General features: G+C 40.5%; 1 long non-coding RNA gene across 4 annotated transcripts in view; it reads right to left on the reverse strand.

The window, feature by feature from the left end:
- Positions 1–780: 780 nt before the first annotated feature.
- Positions 781–17859, reverse strand: part of LOC116847623 — a 170324-nt gene continuing 153245 nt past the window's right edge. For all 4 annotated transcript variants that reach the window (XR_004378796.1, XR_004378795.1, XR_004378797.1 and 1 more), the window contains one exon: positions 781–1387. This is a non-coding gene — a long non-coding RNA (uncharacterized LOC116847623). The remainder of the gene's footprint in view (positions 1388–17859) is intronic.

The raw sequence follows: 17859 nt of genomic DNA on the forward strand, positions 1-17859 counted from the left end.
CTATTTTTCTTTTTTTTCTTATGGAAGTGAGATGAGATTTGTAGCTCTTAAAAGAGCTGATATCCACTGAGAGAAAAATGCTTGGTATTTGTAACTATAACGATAAAAAAAAATAATTACTATAAGTTTAGGTCGAAAGAGAAAACTATTTTTTATTAAATTCTTCTATAATGTTAATGATAACAACTTTATATATGCATGTTACTACTATTATTTTACTGCAAAAAATATGATTGGAGAGAGTCAAAAGTAACTATAATTTTACTTAGATCAACCATTGTTTTTCTCTCAGTGTGAAGCTGTAACAGCAATGATATCAGTTATGTGTGTCCAATAATGCAATTCGCCAATAAAGATTTAAATGTGAATTCCGTACAATAACAAGACCAAACAAAGATAAAAAAAGCATCAGCAGACGTAAACGAAATCAGACTTGCGAGCATTATTGGACGTAAAAATCAACACTTGTCAAATTTACGTTATATTACGAGGCCGATATTCATAGTTACTAAATATTTACCATCTTTGATTGAGAGGATAATTAATTACAAGTTCATATTCATGGACCGTTACTCGACTGCTCGGATCAGTGTCCGTTATGTGAAATAATGTAATGAATCCAGGTATAGGTTGACAATTAACTGAAAATCAATGAAACTATAATTACAATGAATAATGACAAACTATGAATGCCGGCCTAAATTTCGACTTGGGTGTTCTTTATTCTCAGCAAGTTCGTTACCGGAAACTTTCATAATAAATGATTTGACATACCTTGAAAATATACGATGTATCGTTGCCGGTGTCGCGACGTCCTTCGTCCTGGCTTCTCGATCCAGCATCCTGGCTACTTCGTTGTGGCATTGACACTGGCACTCGCGTAGAAACGATTCTATCGAAGATACGTGTCAGTTAAGTCACGCGATGCTAACGGAAGACTAATTAAGTATCTCAAAAAGTCCGGCGAAATAGTCCAATCATCCGAAAGGAACAATAGGTAGCGCACACCGACACACGGAGATCGTAACGAGCGTGTCGCTCACCGGCCCGGAACTGAGTGGACATATCCGGAGAAGTCCGCGAGGTACTGAAGTAAATTCGAGCGCTTGGAAGTCGCGAATGTTTTGAAACCGCGCACAGCGATAACAGATAACACACCGATATACGTAGACCGTGATACGCGCGTTGTTCGCCAGCTCGGGACTGAATGGAAAAACTCGAGAAAGTCCACGAGACACAAAGGTGGGTTTAACCGCCTTGAAGGTCCCGGTTTGTTTTGACTGTGTGATTGCTCGAACTAATTGATGAGCGACGACCGTTGGCGACGGGAGGTGACGTGTTTACGTTTCTTATCGTTTATTGTAGCTCTCTCACGCGTCGCACACTTCTGTAACCAAGGAATGAGAACAATAGATGAAAAAGAGATTATGGAGAATATCAAAACTTGTTATATTACTTATTCATTATTTCTATTATTCTGACTGCAGTTCAGTAAGAAACTGTGCACAATGGAGCATATATTAGGGATAAGAGTAAATATTAAATATTGAGAATAAGATAATGGAACTATTTTATTTATAACAAAGCAACAGAATAAACTAACGCATCACAAATTCAAGAATCAAGAGTCAAAAGTTAAAATGATGTAATACTAGATATGAAATATAACTAATTTCAAGTATAAGTGTATACTTATATTTGAAATTAGTTATACTTTTTCATATGTACAAAATACACTTAATATTTAATATTTATTCTTACTTCTAATATGTGCTTGATTGTGCACAGGGCTGAAGTTATATAATTAATATCTCGCTGGTTGAGAGAAGTTAAGAATAAAGTTGAAATGCGGGTAAAATATTGAGAGACAATTGAATATTAATTAATTTTGAAGTCAGTCCTTCTTTAACCTCTTAGCTACGGCAGGACTCTCCGCGGAGCTGTATCTCTGTACGGCAAAGTTCAACACGGACTGCGCGAAAACAACACTGCGATTTGTGTCTGTTAATGCTTTTCACTACGTAAGTACATTAGAATACAGTTTTAAATGAATAAATTATAATTTATTAGAAATAAGAATGAGCCACTATAGTGGCGTGCCGTTCAAAAAGATGACATATGCGAAAGCCACTATAATGGTGTACCTAAGAGTACCTAAGAGGTTAAGAACGATTCAACATGAACCAAATAAAGGAGTTCAACGAATTTTATTGGATTTTTCATCCAATTTCGAAATTTTAGGTCGAAATCTTGATTTTATACTAACCCCGCACGATTCCTCGTCAAATTTCGAAGACGAATGAAGAATCTCGAGAGAAATGTAACACTGTGTAGGTCGTTGCTCTACTTTTCTAGAAACTTATTATCGTAAATTTATTATCGTAAATTTCTCTAAGAGATATCAAACAGAATCTGCTAAGAGTTTCTAGAATAGCTGAATACTGTAAACATCTTTTAAAAAATGCATGTCTTAGATTACTCGATATTCTTAACTACATTGCATTTTTATTCTTAATTTTAATGAGCGGAATATATTTTTTTGCTTGATTTCGATGAAAATCCATGACCGCAAAAAGCCGATATTTGATTTTAGCCGCGGGGAATTTGTAGATCTAATTTTGTAGACCTTTTTTATGGATCCCATCTACTCCCATTTATGAATGATTCATGACACATAATTTTCGGACAATGGAAGGGAGAGAATCGAATGATTTATGAATGAATTTATAGAATACGAAACGTATGGCCATGCTATAGATAGACAACGCGCTCTCGACTCTACTGACTCACTTCATAGAACTATTTCGTGGAAGTGACTCATTCGGACGGCAACCAGCGATGATTCCGACAACTTCTCGCACCGTACGTGATAAAGTTCGTCAAAGTTGCGACATAATTTTAAAGTATCATCAGTGAAGATAGCCAAACTGAATTTCTTTCGAATCCGAAAATTAATCCGGAGCGTGCAAGAGAGTTGCGAAAACGACTTTCTTCTAGCGAGCATTTTGCATTGTTTCTGATGTCGCGTTGCAAAAATTTCGTAACCGAGTCAAGATTTTGATTCTACATTCGCCATTACCAAACCATCGAACATTTGGGGGAGAAAATCCAATTTCGAACTACAACACTGTGTGAACATAACAATTAAAGCAGCGTTAAAACGTTGCGGATTTGAAATCGCTGAAATTATGTACGAGATAAGGAAGTGCAAAAGACGAGATTTAAAATCTATTGTAAGTCCCGTAAATGCTGATTTATACCTCTCTTTCCTTCCGTTTAGCTTTGTCACTGCAGTAAATTCAAATTCAAATCTCTATTGATGTTTTTGGTCAGCTGCTATTTTCTTCTTGTAACTCTTTACTTTTCCTCCCTTTTTAATCTTCAAATTCCGTTGAAATTCTCAATACTAATAAAATATGACATAATATATAGTTCGTGAAAAGCTTATTATTTTCCATTAATCTTATTATATTTCCTCATATTCAATATTTAATATTTCCTTATCGCACATATTTTATCTGTAATCAATCAAGCAATCAAATATATTCCGCTCATTAAAATTAAGAATAAAAATGCAATGTAAGTCAAGAATATCGAATAATCCAGAACGTGCATTTTTTAAAAGATATTTACAGTATTTAGCTATTCTAGAAGCTCTTAGCAGATTCTGTTTGATATCTCATAGAGAAATTTACGATAATAAATTTACGATAATAAGTTTCTAGCAAAGTAGAGCAATAACCGACACAGTGTTACATTTCTCTCGAGATTCCTCATTCGTCTTCGAAATTTGACGAGGAATCGTGCGGGGTTAGTATAAAATCAAAATTTCGATCCAGGATTCTTCTATCGCAGACGCGGCTGCAGTTAATCTGCGACGCATAAAGTGAAATATTCTGCACGCTGCATTTCTATGTCCCGTGACTACAATTGCGATTATACATACACCCCCGTTACCCCGTATAACGTAACGATAGTAATGGTAGTAGTAATGCATAGTGATGGTGGTGGTAGTGATAGTAGTAGCAATAATGGCGTAATAGTCTCTATATCGGCGAGCTTAGTGGTTCCGCGCACCATTTGATGCTTCCACATGTGTGCTCTAAGCGCCGCGTTCAATAAGGGACGGTTACGCGCGAATTCCGCCCACGCGCGCACACTGGCATACATATGCACACACATACACACACGCATTGTACGCGTACTCGCATGACCAGGTGCGGATTTAAATTTTCTTTTATCTCATTGCAAACGCGCCAGGGGCTCCATTTAAACGGGGGTCATTAAACGCCTCGGCTGCCGGAATTGCGAGCACAAGTAGTAAAAGTAATTCTATTCCGCCCTTTCGTCGGCTTTTTTCTTTTCTTTCATCCATCCTGGCTGCTGCACCTCAGCTGCTCCTTCCGACGTGCGAGGAATCGAAAAATAGACATTTTCAAATTAGAAGATTACGTGTACGCGAGTTCTCAGATTTAAGAACATCGGGATCAGAACTACAAACCGATATCACCAAAATGGCGGCCTTTTTGTTGAAAAATTCCAACTCTTTCTTAAAATATAGTTGGTGTTTTATTATAAAAGGAAAATAAGGTATATAATGCTTATTATATACCTATAAATATATATATATATATATATATATATATATATATATATATATATATATATAAAGGTATATAATGCTTATTTTAGTTCGAACGATAGCCACACGACTTCTGAGCAAGAATAATTTTGGGATTAGTGCTTCAGATACACAGAACCCGTATTAATACCAGGTGTAGAAGTATGAAACCGGAATTTTTTTATACAAATAAGACGTCTGTTGTTCGAAAGTGATAAATAATACTTTATTCAAAATAATTTCCACTGTTTTGAACACATTTTTCCCACCTCTCTGGCAGTTTATGAATGCCGTGCCAAAAAAACTTTTCATCTTTTGAAGCGAACCAGTTATCTAGCCATTTTTCCACATTTTCATACGAATCGAAGCGTTGGTTAGCGAGAGCGTGTCCTAGCGATGCGAACAGGTGATAATCGGACGGAGCCAAGTCTGGAGAATAAGCCGCATGCGGTAGTAATTCCCAACTGAACGACTCGATCGTTTCCTTGACCCGTTTTGCTGTATGTGATGGGGCATTATCATGGAGCAAAATGACATTGTGTTGCCTTTTTGCATATTCTGGTCGTTTTTTAGTCAATGTTCGATTTAAATCGATCATTTGTTGTTGGTAGCGATTAGTATTGACGGTTTGACCAGGTTTCAGCAGTTCATAGTTCATAGTTCATAGTTCATAGTTCTTCGTTCCTCACGTCAAAATCACCACTTTTGAATTTTTTAAACCACTCGAAACACTGAGATTTACCAAGAGCATATTCACCGTAAGCTTCGACAAGCATTCGATGTGATTCTGCAGCAGTTTTCTTTAAATGATAACAGAAAATCAATGCTGTCCGCAAATCATAGTTAGTAGGCTCGAAACGTGACATGTTTAAGGTTATACAAAAATATACTAGAGAATGAAAGTTGGGGTTATGTTTGTTGACAATATTCGTCAGCTGTTAGGAGAATATAATAGCGCGGCAGTAGCGGTCTTACGGTCACTAAACTGAACGCTGGCACCATTTATAGGGGAATTCCGGTTTCATACTTCTACACCTGGTAGTCGTTCCTTGAAATTTGTCTCACATAAAACTCAGACCTGAATTTAGAGTTAGATCTGAGTTTTTCATTTGTGTCACACGATATACGTAATTAGATCTTTTTACTTAAACTGAACTGTGTATACTGGTGCAATAAGCTAGACGAATATATTTTGTTTTACTCTAACTGGTTTACTACACCATTCAGGCAGTTTAGATAAAAATACAGACTTATTATATTTGCAATCGGATTCCACTAAAAAAACTCATATCTAACTGAAATATGAATATTTCACTTGAGACAAATTTCAAATAACGGGTCTTAGAGAGCCAGAATCATTTACATGTTTCTCTTTCCTTTACGAGCTTCTAGTGCGACCAGGATATAGCATACCAAAGGAGATCGTTTTTGCGACTTAGACAATAAAAGCATATTTCAAATTTCAAGAACAAGATTAAAAGGATACGCGAAGTTTGACGTTACTCTGTAACGGTTTGTTTGTTTCCCTGGAGGAGAGAAAATCCCTGGGGAGAACGATTACCCTTCTTTCTGCGATCTTTCAAATCAGAATAGCCCCTTAATTATCCGCGAACTCGGGACCGGCGATTTTCGCGCCGTCAAGCGGGGGCCGTCCAGCAGGCGCCGTGCCAGACGTTTTTCTTTACGGCGTCTTCACTCCTGTCTATCTGTCTACTCCCGCTACCTCCTGTGCGCACGATAATTCACACCGTTAATGTAGCAGCGGATTAGCGACGTTTTTACAGTTACGAGCGCAGAGTGCGCGAACCACTCGTCGTTCGATTTCGCCGTTAACGTAACGCGAGTACACCGACCGCCGGCGGTAACGCTATCCCGCTTTTATCGGCTTGGTATGACTACGGCAATATAGCGGTTTTATATCCGCACGGGGCGGATTCGCAGCGGCCGTTTCAGGCGACTGCTTCGACACCTCTCACCCTCGCCGTCTCCTCCTCGTCCCTTTCTCAGCCTCAGGAGAGCGACGAGGTATGAAAGAGCGCGCGCGACCGTTAAGATCTCGCGAAAATGCCGGCAAGAGCTTGATGACGAGAGCATCCGGGATGCATCCTCGTTTGGCGCCCGTCGCAATCAAAAGCAGCTCGCTGCGCGATGTAAACAGATCGTCAAGCCGCGACGAGGGCTCTCCGCTCTCGACACGACAGCGATTGACCCGGCGCTCTCTCGTGAGGTGACGATTCGCGAGATTTTTCAATATCTCGTCACGTCCTCCCGCGCTGGAAGAGCACGACGACGTCGGGTGTGGTGTACGTACCCTTTTCTCTCGATCTCGTCCTGCCCGCGGCCGACCGGAATTCGGAATATTGCGGGGCGCACCTACGTATCCGGAAGAGGTGTGTCTCCACGACGGGGCGGACGCTAAATTGACTCGCGCGCGGATGTGAAAAATTCGATTCTCCGAATCACGCCCATGTGTGTTCACGGCGACGGTTTTAACGAGAGAGGAGTTAAGGTAAAACTACCGAAAGCATTCTTTCTGATTTGGTCCCTCAAATACGAATATTTGAGCTTCTCGCGCGACATAGAATAATATACTCTCTAAAGCGCAATCAGTGTTATTCATCACTGAAATGCATTACACCTACAACTGGTGGCTCAGTTACAAGTGTATCACTGCAAGAAAATCCCGCTGATAGGATCAGTCAGTAGTAGCGATTATTGCCGTTATTGTGATGCACTTTGCGAACAGACGATGTCATTGAGAAGATCTGATACACGTGAACAGAAATATTTAGTCATGCAACAGCCATAGCTGCATCACAATGGTTGTCTTTGTGCAATGGTAATGTATATGGTTAATATGGCTCGATTACTTTGGCGCATCGACTGCATTAATGCAGTTGTACATGATCTGCTCGTGGTAATCAGAAATCGGTTGGGATTCGACATTTACCATTTACATTTACATGGATGCATCCTGTTTGGAGCAGTCAGACATTGTTACTGCTGCAACGCCAGTAACTCAACGATTGCTCTGTGGCTGCGGCACACACATAATTAGTTATTTCGTATTTTACTACTGAGTCTGATTAACATAACCAGATATATGTGTTGGCCAACCATACTGCTTTTTCCATAAGATTTTGTAATAAAATCTTACTGCTCGAAATCGATGAGATATAAGACGGAACAGTAGACGGGTGTTTTCATTGAAAATCAGTGAATGTTCACTGATTATCGGCGAAACAGTCCTTTCGTTGGTTCAGTCAGAAATATTTTCACCGATTCATTCTAAGTGAACGTGTACGTATTCAACATAAGTGTATATATTTTATGTTGAAAGTTTAAATATTCGTATTTGAAGACCAAAACAATAAGAATGTCCAGGATAAGGTACGTGTCCGAGCGTTAATGCTCTTACTCTTACTACTGTGTCCAAAAAGTAAGACCAGTTTTCAATTTAAATCGCGCGGGTAAACCGCACATCATAAATATATTTTTTCCAAGTTGGCAGCATTGTGACAAATTTCATGTCAAAACATTCATTACTTTTTGCTTTACGCTTGGTTTTGTACGACGCTAAAAGTGCATTCGGCGATTTTTACAATGTCTAATTATATTGAGCAAAGAAGTTGCATTAAATTTTGTTTGCGGAATGAAATTTCGGGTGCAGAAACGTTCAGGATGTTGCAGAAAGCCTTCGGGGACTATGCTTTGTCGGAAAGGAATGTTTACAAGTGGTATAAACAGTTCAAAGAAGGTTCAAAGAAGGAACAGTTCGTGAAAGTGTTGAAGACGAAGAGCGGACAACCATCAACCTCTACCGATGAACAACACGTCAAGAAAATCGAAGAACTTGTGCTTGCTAATCGTCGAATGACTGTTAGAGACCTTGCTGATGCTGTTGGTATTTCGAAAGGATCTGCCAATACCATTTTGAAAGATATTTTGGGCCTGAAACGTGTAAAATCTCGACTAGTGCCAAAACATCTCAATTACTGCACTCGTTCTTCGTGACTTTTTCGCCAAAAATTCGATCCATATCGTTCCACAACCACCGTATTCGCCTGATTTAGCACCGTGTGACTTCTGGCTATTCCCGAAACTCAAAAGACCACTGCGGGGAAATCGTTTTGAGACGATAGAAGAGATACAACGTGAATCGCTACGCGCTCTGAAAGCCATCCCGGAAGGCGACTTTAATTCTTATTTCGAGGACTGGAAAATACGTTGGCATAAGTGTATTGTGTCGGGAGGGGATTACTTTGAAGGCGACGAAATAGATTTGGAAGAATAAATAAATATTTTTTGAAATAAATAAAAACTGGTCTTACTTTTTGGACACAGTAGTATGTCGACGCACACTCGCGCGTAACTTGGCCGCGTTTTGTAGCTACGTTTCTTGCGCTTGTAGACGGATAATGTAGGAAAGAGAGAAAGAGAGAGAGCCCTCAGCGCTGACGTTCTCGAGTAAACACCTTTGAGTGTTACCGCCGCCGAGATTCCGGCGGTATTCGGCGGTATCCGAAGAATGCGTTGCGTTTTAATGGCACTTCGTTTGGTCGATAGTTTGCGCGCTGTTGTTTACACGACCCAACGAGTAGCGAATAAACACAAGTAACGACGCTCAAGCGCGCTCTCCTTCTCCTCCTTTCTTTCTCTCTCTCTCTCTCTCTCTCTCTCTCTCTCTCTCTCTTTCTCTCTCTTTCGCGCGCGTATTTTCTCGATCGATGTCGCCCCGCCGTGTCGGAAGACGCGCGGAGAGCCTCCGCTTCATCCCCGATGTGGCTGGAAAGAAAAAAGGAGAGAGAAGGAGAGGACTATACTTGGGGATAAATTATGCAAAGTACACCGATATAACTCAACTCCCACCATTTCTCGCGCGAGTCCACGGACCGTGTCGGGGGAGAGCGGTCCCTACTTAATATTTCTTTTAAAACTTGCAAATACACTGGCGCGCGCGACCTCGGCGAGAGCCACTTTCTCCACGGAGACCGTCTCGTCGGTCTCGTTTGTTTCGGATTCGGTCTCCAGACCGAAAGGATCGAAGGAATAATAAGAGAATTTCTCGCTGAGCTGGTGAGGGATGAAGGAGCTAAATAACTCGGCGGAAAGGAAGGAAAGCAGCGCGCGAAAACTCGGAACTTATCTCCCCTCTCCCTCCCTCCAACCTCGGCGCTTCTGGTTTCTGAGAATTAACAGAACTCACGTCGCCCGTAACATCCTTGTCTTTGCAGAAGGCAGCAGGGTGAGAGTGCGAGAATGGCAGAGGCCGAGGGTGGAGAGGGTGAACACGACCCCGCGAACTTCGCTACCGGGGAACCGTCGTTCCCCCTCGTTCACCCCCGTTTTCGTCGCGGAAGGTCGCCAACAAAGATCTAACGATGTTGCTCCGGTGTAACTGTATAAAAGGGTCGCTCTAATTAAGCCTTCCGCATGAGTAACCGAGATAACCGAACCAAGAGTGAAAAAGGAGGACGGAGAAGCCACTGCGAATTCGATAAACTTGGCGCGGGAGAGAGAGGACTGCCGGGATTAATTAATTAAGTATTTATAACGCGACGGGACGATGCGCGTCGTCTTCGTCGCCCAGCTTCGAAAACTGGAACACGACAAGTCGTAACGATCGAGCAAACCACGCGCCACTGTGAACGAATATTAACCTCTTGGGTCCCATGAATTTTTATGCGAAATTGACAGTTCTATCGAAATACTGCCAAACTGAGCGAAAGAAGCCACTGTCGACAGTTAGTTATACACGAAAAAAATGTTTGGTTATATTGATCCTTGTGGAATTAAATTATTTTTAAATTGCTCTTTTCAACTTTATTTTTTATAAATAATTAAAAATTAACAATCAGATATAAACATCATGGAAAACATGTAAAGTAGGTATTAACATATCAGGAAAATCTGAGATCATATTTATGTTTTCATTAAACTGTAAATCGTAAAAATAAAAGAGAAAAAGGTGGTAAAAGTATACTTACTATCGCCATACAAAGGATTAACGGGGATTTCTAGTTGTAATGAACGAAGCAACGCGTTTTGGCTGAAGGAAACGGAATTTCTTGTTCTTAGAAGAATTTGGGTCATGAGAACTACACACATAGCAATTCCGACGCGTGTTCATTAAAACTAAACGTCACGTTAATACAACGGAATTCTTTTCTGTGTGAGAAGTAACGTACTTTCGAATAAAATTTAGTATAACTTTTTATTGTCTTAGTTCTAATACGTAATTCTAAATAGTACGTAATTCTAAATAGAATTTAGCATAATTTTTTATTTCTTTGGTCAACTGAGTTGGCACGTGTAAAGTGCACGAAAAAAATGTTAGGTTGGATTAACCAAATGTCTGATAAAGTATGAACGAATCAGAAATTTCGGTTGAAGTTACTAGAATTCTGTCCAAGATTTCTCTTCGACTTGCAAATAGTTGCAAATTCTGGTTAACCAGAAATCTTGCTAACTTGAAAGTTGCAAGTTCTGATTAAACAGAAATCTTGTTAAGTTGAAAATCACAAGTTCTGGTTAACCAAAAATCTTGTCAACTTGAAAGTTGCAAGATTAACAAGAATCTTGTTAATTTGAAAGTCGCAAATTCTGGTTAAACAGGAATCTTATTAAGTTGAAGTTGCAAGTTCTGGTTAACCATAAATCTTATTAACCTAAACAGAATTCTGGTAACTTGAATTTCTGATTACGTTCATATTTCACCAGATATTTGATTAATCCAAATGAAAACTTCATTTTTCGCGCAGGATGTCAAAATTCCCAAGTACCAACGAAGTTAGCACTTGGAGTGCAAAAGGTTAAAACCGAACGCGTCTCGTCAAGTCACAGGAGGAAGAGAGAAGAAGAATTTGACGTTTATCTTCTTCCGTCTAAGGTGACGCACGCCACGTCTATCATATGCGGGAATATGTTCCTAAAACGTCGCGACGCTCGAGCGAGCGCTAAAAGAGCGCGTGTCTCTCCGCATCCGCTGACATTTTTCCCCGGACATGAGCGACAGCAATTAAAAGTTTCGTCCATGCGGCCGCTTTATCCACGAGCACGAATCCCGCGGATCCTATTACCCTCGTGGCCGGGGCGAGGGCGATCGCGGTTAATGTAGCGTCGTAGAGCGCCCGCGATTTTCGCGGCTTGAAGACCATTCCCGAGAAGACCGCCTGGATCGGCCCTTCCGATCCGCTGTTCCTCCGGAAACGAAAAGGAGAAGTCCCCCTTCCGGGAGCGGGAGCTCGATCCGCTGGCTCAGGGATCTCCTCTCGTTCGCGACGTGCTCGGAATATATATCCCGAGGACGCTCGCTTTTACTCCCTTTTCCTCTTTCTCTCGTCGCAACGTGCCGAATTTTCCCGGCAGAATCGATCGGCGAAATTCCTTGCATGGCGGTGAGTTAATGTCCGTGTATACTCATCGCGGAGAAACATCCCGACGGGGTGATTCTCCCCTTTGCTCTCTCGTCCGCGAGAAAGTTCGGCAAGAATCAAGAATGCCGACAGTTCGTTCGTCGAAGCGTTCCTCGCGCCGAGTCACTGTGTGTATTACGCGCACATTTTTACCCAGGTTAGTAAACGAATTTAACGTTTCTCCCCGGAGGGGTGTCTCGAGAAGAAAAATTAACGTTTCACCTTGCGGATCGTTGATCCGGCTGGAGGAAACGCAGCCTCCGCTCGGGCTATCCCTCCTTCCCTCTTTCTCTCTCGCGCTGGAATGAAAGTATATAATTGACAAAAACAACCCCAAGTGGAAGTTCAACCCGTTCAATTAAGTTAAAAACTGCCGCGAACGAGATTTCAGGAAACATCGCCCTCGTGGAGGACGTCTCTCGCTGTGAGCGATGAACGCTCCCTAATTCTCTTTTCTCTTTCGCTTTATGCAATCTCGTGTCGTTAAATTTGCCGAAATAAGCGTTGTCGTTTATCGTGAACGCGTCATTTACTGCTAGTTCCGTCTTTCGGAGTTACACACGAGAAAATGACGCCGGGTCTTTTGACTTTGAGCTCATCAAACTCTCGAAAAGACCGTTGAGCACGAATGAGGTATACTATTATTCGTGTCTCGAATCACCTTATATATATATATATATATATATATATATATATATATATATATATAGACAGAGAAAGAGAGAGAGAGAGAAAGTTGGCACGGACTTCCATTTAAATTGATGAGTTCGAGTACGCCGGTGTTCCTTTTGTAAGTTCGTCCCACATTTCGTTTCCGCGGGCGGCCGCTCCGCAAAGTCTTGACTTTTATTCGGCAGAAAGGGAGAAACAGGATGAGAGGGAGAGAGAAAGAGAGAGAAAGAGAAAGGGAGTTAGGGATGCGGTGAGGACACTTTTAAGCACCGCCTGCAAGGTGGTTCGAAATGAATATCGATCTGGACATTAAGGTTTACGGCGAGAGATAGGAGATTTAGGAGTCGAGGTCTCCCGGAGCAACAAAAGTTTAATGCGCGATTCTTGCTGTAGCAGACAGTCTACTCCGGAGTATATATTTTAGAGTCCTCCGAAATGTACGGAATAAAACAAAGATTGCTCTCGGATGGAGGGGCGTCCCGCATTTGCATGAGAATTGAGTTCCTAGTGTGTGCTGGATGCGAAATATTTTTCTGCTATATCCCTATGGCGTGTACAGGGTGTGCCGAGAAGCGCTTCGTGTAAACTTCTTTTCGTTCCCCACCTCTTTTCTTTTCCTTTTTATTATCTACCCGTGTAGACTCTCGCCGATCGGTTCCGAATAAATTCTCGCCGCGGATAAAATTCTCACAATAATTTTGGCACATATTAATGGGCATTAAGGTTTTAGTGTTTGGCTAAATGTAAGATAAACCTATAATTTGTACAGGAGAAAGAAGTATATAAGTTAGAATGGAGCAACATCACATACACTGAGAAAAATATCTAAGAAATAAAAAATATTTATTCAGTGGGTATATATTCTATAATAACATATTTATATAAAATATAAAAATATATAATATGTTTCAAACAGAAAGATATACGTTTTCTCTTAGCTTTTCATGAAAATAATTGTTTATTCTATTTAAGTGGAAGAATTTAGATTTAAATAAATATATTCTTAATAACAATGTAAAATTAATTGAGAAGCAGTTTTGTTTTCTATTAGTTGCGCTATTTTTTACTAGTCGCGTTTTTTTTGCTCATTTTTAAGGGTTGTCAAGGAATAAGTCCTTAAGGAAAAGCGAAAATATCCTTAAGGAGAGGAACGTTGACCATGCCTGGATTTAATTATAACGATTTATTTAAAATAAACCGATTTTATATTTTTCAGATATTTCCTTTTTCAATATATATACATGATAAGTTAGCACTAGATCTGTGCAATAGCTTTATATATATAATGTCCTTTCTACATTTATTATTCATTTTGACTCAATTGATTAAAACTAAATGAAATTGATCATTTATTATGTTCATACTTTTCCTACAATTGCCATTGGCATCAAATGAGTGTTCTACGATTTTCATTTTGTCACTTTCAAAATATTTGATATATATATATATATATATATATATATATATATATATATATAAAACTTCTAAAATAAAAAATTTATATATTACGACAGTTATGAACTGCACATTACTAATATTGCCGCAAAATTATTTTTTAGTCATCTTTTGAACATTTTTATTAATAGAATACACCGATTGTCCAGAGAATAGCGCTGGAACCTCCTTAAATTGCTCGAACTGCGCGCTGAAGGAGTTAATATGCATACTTCATTCGTTGTCAGTGATTAAAGAAGACAGCGAGTTCCTGCGGAAAGCGCGGCGCGCGAGCGAGGGCTTCGGCGACGGTGACGACGACGACGACGACGTCGGTGGTGGCGGCGAGTTAACTCGTATAAACTTTTGCGAAAGTTAACTGCGGCTATAATTTTGCCGTTCATCCTATCTACGGGAAACTTTTAAAGCAAGCCATTGTTACGTCTCGCCTAGACAAAACTCGTTAGCGCGACCGACAGTCACGACCCCGGCCCGCAGAACGGTCACCGCGCGCCGCTCGCCTTCGACTTGTTCCGCGGGATTTTCCGCGCGGTTCCGTTAGTTCCGATCTACAATAGGTGATTTAAGCCCTAAGCTTTAAGAAATTGACCAATCACAATCAAACTTGAGAAGAATAATCAACTGTGATTGTACGGGAAAAAAAGATTTGCTAATATATGGACAACTGAAAATATTAACTGCAGGGGCAAATTTTCTTGCTTTCATAGCAAAGTTATTTAGTTGTGATAGCTAAAAGATTTGCTAATACATATATATTATACCTAAAAGATTTGCTAATATATATATATAATTAGCAAAAGTTGTGATAGCTAAAAGATTTGCTAATATGTATATATATATATATTAGCAAATCTTTTAGCTATCACAACTAAATAACTTTGCCATGAAAGTAAGAAAATTTATTCCCGCAGTTAATAATTTTAGTTGTCCATATATTAGCAAATCTTTTAGCTATCACAACTAAATAACTTTGCCATGAAAGTAAGAAAATTTATTCCCGCAGTTAATAATTTTAGTTGTCCATATATTAGCAAATCTTTTTTTCCGTGAAGTCAATTTCTTAAGGCTTAAAGCTTACTGCACCTATTGTAGATCGGGACTTACACATCCGGACGAAAGAAACGTTACGTCATGTTAGATGGAACGAGGAAACGATCCGATTGTTACAGCCGCGTCCTCCGACTTCTTTCGCGAGTGAATATTTCGGCGGTACAGCTTGATCACGCGCGCGACCGGAAGAGGAGATTTTGGTGGGAAAAATCGCAAGCTTGCAGCGAGAGATCTGCGGGAAGTTATTTTAAGCCATAGTGCAAAATTTAAAGCTGCAGAGTGGGCGCGCAAGCCGGCAGAAAAGTGCGTTCATGTAAAGTATTAATATAGAAAAACCCAGGGAAAACACGCGCGCGATCATTGGGCGGAAAAATCGCCCGCGGTCGGCGCGATTAAGTAACGCACATTTCAATAACGTATATTAACAGAACTACTCTAATTGGTCGTAGTTATGTGAGAATAATCTGGCACACATAAATTACGTTTCGAGGAAGATGAAAATTTTACATATGATTTAAAAAGTAACTAGGTTCTTCAATTCTTCAAGAAACCAGGCATGGTCAACGTTCCTCTCCTTAAGGATATTTTCGCTTTTCCTTAAGGGCGTATTCCTTGACAACCCTTAAAAATGAGCAAAAAAACGCGACTAGTAAAAAATAGCGCAACTAATAGAAAACAAAAACTGCTTCTCAATTAATTTTACATTGAGAAAAAGAAACAGGATCGATAAAATCGCCAGTCACTTAGCTTCAAAAAAATATTGTATCTATTATTAGCGCAACAATACGTTGATTACTGACCAAATAGCGATCATTGAATCAATTGATAACTCTCATCACAGCAACTATACAGTTCGTCCAAGCAAAGTTTCATTAACTCAACCACTTTTCTTTTCCTCAGCACAGGCGTTCACGAGCCTTGGATCTTTTTTTGTTTTACGTAGAAAGAAAATAAAAATTGTTTTTCAATTAATTTTAGGCGCTCATAAAGCTTGAATCTTTTTTTATTTTGTGTAGAAAGATGTACGGACTACCCATTAGCAACAAGAACTCAGTAATCATTATTTCGTGGGTTGAATCATCCTTGAATAAGTATGGCCAATTGTCAACTAAGCCGCGGAGACAGCCGGAGTGGATAAAGGGTATATCCAGCCGACGGCTCTCCCTCGTCCTTTAAAAATGTCGCGCGCCACGTAAACGCTCGTTACGCCGAGCGCCCGGCCAGGCAAGAAAATAAGAACGAGAATTTCGGATCCGCGTCATTAATTTTAATTCCGTCGTAGAGCGTGAGGAGCGTTGAACACGAGACGACGATGTCGAGCACGGTGGAGGGAAAGAAAGGGGAGGAGGAGGAAGGGGAAATGTAGGAAGGGAGTTCACGTGAGAAAGGGGAAAAATTGCGATCCGTTCCTTCTCTTCGAACGTGCTGGCGCCCCGACATCTTTCCCTTTAATGCGAGCGCATGCAGCGCGCTCGCGAAATATCGTTAACTATGTGAAAATTAAGGCGTGCAGAATTAAGACGTGAGCCGTGTGCTCGCCTCGCCGCCATTAGTCAGCGACGCCGTTTTAATCACGCCGCTTAGAGCCGACCCGAGAGAAAAATTTCAACGCGCGAGCAAACAACGTAGAGCCACATAACTCCTTTTAATTTTCACATGAAATTCAATGTACCCCGTGACAGAGAGATGCCCGACAAGTTGACCAAGAGGAGGAGAAGAACGATGGCGGAGGTGTTTAAAACGTGGGCGTAAATATTAGATGGAAAATAGGAAGGGGGAGGCGGGGGCGCTCACGACGATATTGTAAGTCGAGTGATCAAAGATCCTGACAAATGGCATTAACAGATTCGATTATTTTTGCGAAAGGTAATTTAAACGCGCCTGAAATTGATTAGTGATGCAGTTAAACGTTACCGAAAGGGCAAATAGAAAAAGAAAAAGAATGAGAGGGGAGAACAGAGAAAGAGGGAGAAGGGGAGGGGTCAATTTAATAATTTATATTCGTTTGTTTTATTGGTCAATCCGATCATTGCTGCGGCGCGTTTTAACGTAATAAAACATCGGGCACGTACACATTTGTGCGTGTGACGCGCGCAACAACAAATAAATCTGTCTCAAAACAATTGTTCCGTATAACTGATTAATTTATGCGATTAATTTAGATGTTTATCGGGTGGGGGCAAATTTGTTTTACGGATGCCAATTTTACGCCGAGTTACGAATTATTAATGCCCGTATCGCGTATACAAAATGAGCACACGCACGCGTGCTCGCGGCGAATGTGCGAGTGTGCGACGTTATTCCGCTTATTTTTCTTCGGGCGATTCGCAGGGCCTTTTATTTTCCCGCGTGCGACGAGACGCAGGACGATATTCGCGCCGAACGCGCGCGGGAGAGAACCAGACCGCTAAAGCCACAAACCTCGGCCCTTAGCATTGCAAATTAATACCATAGTACGCAATACAAAATATAGATTTATTTCGGGCGAAATATTAACATATATAGTGAAAATTGGCTCGCGCGTATTAACACAGGGAAAATTGGCTACCGCGTTGCTATGTACCTGCGGTCGTCTGATAATAGAGACAAAGAAGATTAGAGAGAGAGAGAGAGAGAGAGAGAGAGAGAGAGAGAGAGAGAGAGAGA

Source organism: Odontomachus brunneus, unplaced genomic scaffold (assembly GCF_010583005.1).
Source record: "Odontomachus brunneus isolate Ranch 3 - 2012 unplaced genomic scaffold, Obru_v1 Obru_scaffold_081, whole genome shotgun sequence".
Taxonomy (NCBI): domain Eukaryota; kingdom Metazoa; phylum Arthropoda; class Insecta; order Hymenoptera; family Formicidae; genus Odontomachus; species Odontomachus brunneus.